The following is a 6,580-nucleotide window of genomic DNA, read 5'->3' on the forward strand; positions in this document are numbered from 1 at the left end:
GACTGACTGGGGAAAACCTGGCAGGACCTGTCTGTTCAGATTTTTCTTGGCCTCTCTGTGCAGCATTCCTTCATTTAGGTATGGGGCAGGACTCTCTGGAATGAGGGTCTTGTGACCCACAACCAGATTAGAGTCTTACCTTGGGCAGATGAAAGGAGAGCAGAAGATCAAAGAGAGAGAGATTCTGTTTCCTGAGGCCTGCTTCTGAGGCCTAGAGCACCCCAACATTATAGCAAAAGACTATCTATGGGAGTTATCAGCCAGGAATGGTGGATAAAAAAATTATACATATAGATAATTGATAGATAAATGATAGATAAATATCACAGGCGTGGATTGATCAACACTTCTATTACAGATTAGAATGTTTCACTTCACAGTTCTTTGTAAATCATGTCAATTTTTATGATAGCTGTCAATTTGGGAAAATCTGTATTAAAATTTTTAAATGATCTGTATGATTTCAGACCATTGTTCAGTAATTAATCCTAAATGTTCTCTTTTTTTTTGAAATATGGTCACACTTGGTCACCCAGGCTCGAGTGCAGTGGCGTGATCTCGGCTCACTGCAGCCCCGACCTCATGGGTTCAAGGGATCCTCCTGCCTCAGCCCCCAAGTAGCTGGGACTATAGCCATGCGCCACCATGCCCGGCTCCTAAATGTTCTTTGAATTGATGGCACTCATTAACCAGTTCGTCATAGGCCCTCACTTTAGTGTGCTAATGTGAATTTTACACAATCTCCACCAATGTCAATGTTTATGTCAAATCAACAAGACATTTAGTATTTTCCCAACGTATTCATGGAATTTCCTTCTTCTTATTAGATTACAAACAATCCAAATGTCTATGTATTCTATTAAAAGTTTGTCTATTCCTTTTTTTTTTTTTTTTTTTGAGATGGAGTCTCGCTCTGTTGCCTAGGCTGGTGTGCGTTGGCACAATCTTGGCTCACTGCAAGCTCCGCCTCCTGGGTTCACACCATTCTCCTGCCTCAGCTTCCCATCCTCTATTTTTTTTTTTTTTTTAGATGGGGGTGGATAGGCTTCAATTTAATCTAATAATATAAAGAAAAAAAAAGTAAAAGAAAAAATAGAGATGGAGTCTCGCTATATTGCCCAGGCTGTTCTTGAGCTTCTGTGCTCAAGCCATCCCCCCACCTCAGCTTCCCAAAGTGCTGGGATTACAGGTGTGAGCCACTGTGCCTGGCCTGCCTATTCCTGTTATTGAATGATAGGCACATCTCATTTTATTGCACTGTGCTTTATTGCGCTTTACAGATATTGTGGTTTTTACAAAATAAAAGTTTGTGACAACACTGTTTGAGCAAGTCTATCGGCACCATTTTTCCAACAGCATGTGCTCACTTCATGTCTCTGTGTCACATTTTGGTAATTCTTGCAATATTCCGAACTTTTTCATTATTATAATATCTGTTACAGTGATCTGTGATCAGTGATTTTTGATACTACTATTGTAATTGTCCTGGGGCACCACAAACAGCACCTGTATAAAACGCCAAACTGAATCAATAAATGTTGTGTGTATTCAACCCAACAATATTGAAATTAGGCTAGTTAATAACCCTACAATGTCTTCTAAGCATTTAAATGAAAGGAAGAGTTGCTGTCTCTCACTTTAAATCCAAGGCTGATCCAGGTGAGGAGGCATGCCTATAGTACCAGCTCCTCAAGAGCTGAGGCAGGAGGATAGCTTGAGCCAGAGAGTTGGAATCCAGCCTGGGCTATGCAGCAAGACCCTGTCTTTCTTTGAAAAAAAAAAAAAAATCAAAAGCTGGAAATGATTAAGCTCAGCAAGGAAGGCACATCAAAAGCCAAGATAATCTGAAAGCTAGGCCTCTCATGCCAGTTAGCCAAGTTGCAAATACAAAAGAAATGTTCTTGAAGGACATTAAAAATGCTATTCCAGTGAACACATGAATGATAAGCAAAAGAAACAGCCTTATTTCTGATATGGAGAAAGTTTTAGTGCTCCAGATAGAAGACCACACCAGCCACAACATTCCCTTAAGTCCACCTAGTTGGGCCGGGCGCGGTGGCTCATGCCTGTAATCCCAGCACTTTGGGAGGCTGAGGCGGGCAGATCATGAGGTCAAGAGATTGAGACCATCCTGGCTAACATGGTGAAACCCCGTCTCTACTAAAAATACAAAAAAATTAGCCGGGTGTGGTGGCGGATGCCTGTAGTCCCAGGTACTCGAGAGGCTGAGGCAGGAGAATGGCGTGAACCCCGGAGGCGGAGCTTGCAGTCAGCTGAGATTGCGCCACTGCACTCCAGCCTGGGCGACAGATGAGACTCCGACTCAAAAAAAAAAAAAAAAGTCCACCTGGTCAAGAGCAAAGCCCTAACTCTCTTCAATTCTATGAAGGGTGAGAGAGGTGAAGTTCTATGAAGGGTGAGAGAGGTGAGGAAGAAAAAAAGTTTGAAGTGAGCCAAAGTTGGTTCAGGAAAGAGGTTATCTTCATAACATAAAAGTGCAAGGTGAAGCAGCAAGTGTTGATGCAGAACCTGATGCAAGTTGTCCAGAAGATCTAGCTAAGACAATTGATGAAGGTGGCTACACTAACAGATTTTGAATGTAGATGAAACAGCCTTCTACAGAAGAATATGCCATCTAGGACTTTCATGGCTAGAGAGAAGTCAATGCTTCAAAACTTCAAAGGGATGGCTGACTTTCTTGTTAGGGGTTAACACAGCTGGTTCCTTTATTTTTTTATTTTTTATTTTTTTGAGATAGGGTCTCACTCTGTCATGCAGGCTGGAGTGCAGCGGCACAATCTCAGCTCACTGCAACTTCCGCCTCCTGGGTTCAAGTGATTCTCGTGCCTCGAATAGCTGGGATTACAGGTACTTGTCACCATGCCCAGTGCATTTTTTTTGTATTTTTAGTAGAGATAGGGTTTCACCATGTTGGCCAGGCTGGTCTCAAGCTTCTGACTTCAAATGATCTGCCCGCCTAGGCATCCCAAAGTGCTGGGATTGCAGGTGTGAGTCACCGCACCCAGCCAGCTGGTTCCTTTAAGTTGAAAGCAATGCTTACTTATCATTCCAAAAATCCTAAGGCCCTTCAGAATTATACTAAATTGGTTCTGCCTGTGCTCCATCAATGGACCAACAAAGCAGGGATGACAGCACATTTGTTTACAGCATGGTTTACTGAATATTTTAAGCCCACTGTTGAGACCTACTGCCCAGAAAAAAAGATGCCTTTCAGAATATTACTGCTCATTGACAATGCATCTAGTCACCCAAAGACTCTGATGGAGATGTAGTAGAAGAGCAATATTGTTTTCATTTCTGCTAACACAATATCCATTTTGTAGCCCATGGATCAAGATGTAATTTCCAATCTCAAGTCCTATTATTTAAGAAATACATTTTGTAAGGCTATAACTGCCATAGATAATGATTTTTCTGATGAATCTGGGCAAAGTAAATTGAAAACCTTCTGAAAAAGATTTGCTATTCCAGATGCCATTAAGAACATTCATGATTCATGAGAAAGGATCAAAACATTGAGATTAACAGGAGTCTGGAGGAAGGTGATTCCAACTCTCATGGATGACTTTGAGGGGTTCAGGACTTCAGTGCAAGAAGTAACTGCAGACATGGTGGAAATAGCAAGAGAGCTAGAATCAGAAATGGAACCTGAAGATGTGATCAAATTGCTGCAATCTCATGATAAAACTGGAATGGTGAGGAGTTGTTTCTTAGGGGGTAGAATCTACTCCTATTCCATTGACGATGGAGCTTTAAAACAAGAAACAAACAAACAGAAAAGAGTTTACTCGTGGTGAAGACACTGTAATCATTATTGAAATGACAAAAAAGAATTTAGAATATTCCATAAACTTACAGGATACAGCAGTGGCAGGGCTTGAGAGGACTGATGCCAAGTTTGAAAGAAGTTCTACTGTGGGTAAAATGCTATGAAACAGCATTACATCTTACAGAGAAATCTTTCATGAAAGAAAGAGTCGGCCGGGCGTGGTGGCTCATGCTTGTAATCCCAGCATTTTGGGAGGTGGAGGCGGGCGGATCACCTGAGGTCAGGAGTTTGAGACCAGCCTGACCAACATGGAGAAACCCCATCTCTACTAAAAACACAAAATTAGCTGGGCGTGGTGCTGCATGCCTGTAATCCCAGCTACTTGGGAGGCTGAGGCAGGAGAATCTCTTGAACCCAGGAGGCAGAGGTTGTAGTGAGCGGAGATCGCGCCATTGCACTCCAGCCTGGGCAACAAGAGCAAAACTCCGTCTCAAAAACAAACAAACAAATACAAAACTAACTTGGTGTGGTGGTGCATGTAATCCCAGCTACTCTGGAGGCTGAGGCAGAAGAATATCTTGAACCCAAGAGGCAGAGGTTGCAGTAAGCCGAGATTGCATCATTGCACTTCAGCTTGGGCAACAAGAGTGAAACTCCATATGAAAAAAAAAAAAGAAAGGAAGAGTCAACTGATGTGGCAAACTTCACTGTTGTCGTATTGTAAGAAACTGCTGCAGCCACCTCTGCCTTCAGCAAGTGCTACCCTCATCAGTTAGCAGCCATTAACACTGAGGCAAGACCCTCCACCAGCAAAAAGATGATGACTCTCTCTGAAAATTCAGATGATTGTTAGCACTTTTTAGCAATAAAGTATATTTAAATTAAGGTGTGCACATTTTTTTAGACATAATGCCATTGCACACCTGATAGACTACAGTATAGTGTAAATGTAACTTTCATATGCACTGGGAAACCAAATAATTTGTGTTGCTCATACTGTATTGTGATAGTAGTTTTATTGCAGTGCTCTGAAGCCTAATCTGCAATATCTCCAAGGTATGCCTGTAGACACATTGCCAAGGGTTCTTCTCTGAGCCTTGACATGTGCTTACGTAAATGAGAGGCCTGAAGCTTAAGCATTGTTAGCTTTGAGATAAATTTTTATTGTATTTTATTTATCTTATTTTTCAAGACAAGGTCTCATTCTGTCACCCAGGCTGGGTGCATTGGCATGATCATGGCTCAGAGCAGCCTCAACCTCCGAGGCTCAAGTGACCCTCCTAGTGCAGCCTCCCAAGTAGCTGGGACCACTGGCATGTACCACTATGCCTGGCTAATTTTTGATTTTTTGTAGAGATGGGATCTCCCTATGTTGCCCAGGCTGGTCTCAAACTCCTGGATGTAAGCAATCCTCCTGTCTTGGGCTCCCAAAGTACTGGGATTACAGGCATGTAATTGCCTGCTGGGAGGCAGGTCCCTTACACTGCACTCTGTCACTCCCTCCTTCCTGCCTCAACTTTTTTTTTTTTTTTTTCTTTGAGACAGAGTCTTGCATTGTTGCCTGGGCTGGAGTGAACTTGGCTCACTGCAATCTCCCCCTCCTGGCTTCAAGTGATTCTCCTGCCTGAGCCTCCTGAGTAGCTGGGATTAAAGGTGCCTGCCACCACCCCCAGCTAATTTTTTGTATTTTTAGTAGAGACGGGGTTTCACTATGTGGGCCAGGCTGGTCTCGAACTCCTGACCTCGTGATCTGCCCGCTTTGGCCCCCCAAAGTGCTGGGATTACAGGCACGAGCCACCGCGCCCAGCCCTTTCTGCCTCAACTTTGCACCTTTTCTTCAGAGAGTTACGCTGGGCTGAGAAAAGAATAGATTTTCAATTTGGACAGTTTTTTCTTGGCCTCAGTTTCCTCTTTGGTTACAGGGATAGTAACTATGTCATGCAGATGTGCCTGGGAGAATGGGGTGAATACAGGAAGCACCTTATTCACAGTGGGCTGGTTACTTGTCTTCCCTTCTTTCTGAGCTGCAGGGAAGGGGGTTCTAATGCCAAGTCTTAGTAAGGAAGGTTCCCAGGAACAGAACAGCCCCTTTTCTCAGTCCCAAGCCTCCCAAGGACTGTGCTCCTCCTCTTCAGGCCTTCCATTCTCCCTCTGATTAAGCCTTCAACACTTGGTGGGACTCTGGGCAGGGGACACAATTTTGTACTCTTGATCCCAAAGGAGATAAAGGCTGGGAAATCTAGGGAAGGAATGTGAAGCCTGTTGGAGTAAGTCCTTTTAAAAGCAGCAAGAAGTGACCTTGTCTCCCTCTTTCCATTCCCCCGGGGCTTGTGAACAGCCTTCAGTGCCCAAGTTGGAGTAAGAGCTTCAGAAAGACTGGCTGTGAAGGTTTGGAGAGAGGTTTGAGAAAGCAGCTCAGAGACTCACAGAGTCACACCAAGAGCTTAGCTAATCAGCTAATCAGCACTGGAGGAAGACAAATGTCCTTGGTCTGGTGGGACAGCTTCGTGAGGCTTGGAGCATGCAGCCTACTGAAGTGAGCTCAATGCCAGCCCTGCAAGCTGGGAGGTAAAGAGGCCAAACCAAATTGGAAAAAATGACAAAACCCCTATGTACTTTCTAGAACAATACATACCAGCTAGGAAGTGTTAAAAGACAAGTTCCCCAAAGTCAGTTCCTTAGCTTTTGACTTATTCTAATGTAGGGCCTCCATTTTTAATAAACTCTCCCAGGTGATTCTTAGCTGCAGATTTGAGGCCTGCAATTTAAGAAACTGCTCTTGAGACTGCA

This window comes from Pongo abelii, chromosome 1 (assembly GCF_028885655.2).
Source record: "Pongo abelii isolate AG06213 chromosome 1, NHGRI_mPonAbe1-v2.0_pri, whole genome shotgun sequence".
In the NCBI taxonomy this organism is placed as follows: domain Eukaryota; kingdom Metazoa; phylum Chordata; class Mammalia; order Primates; family Hominidae; genus Pongo; species Pongo abelii.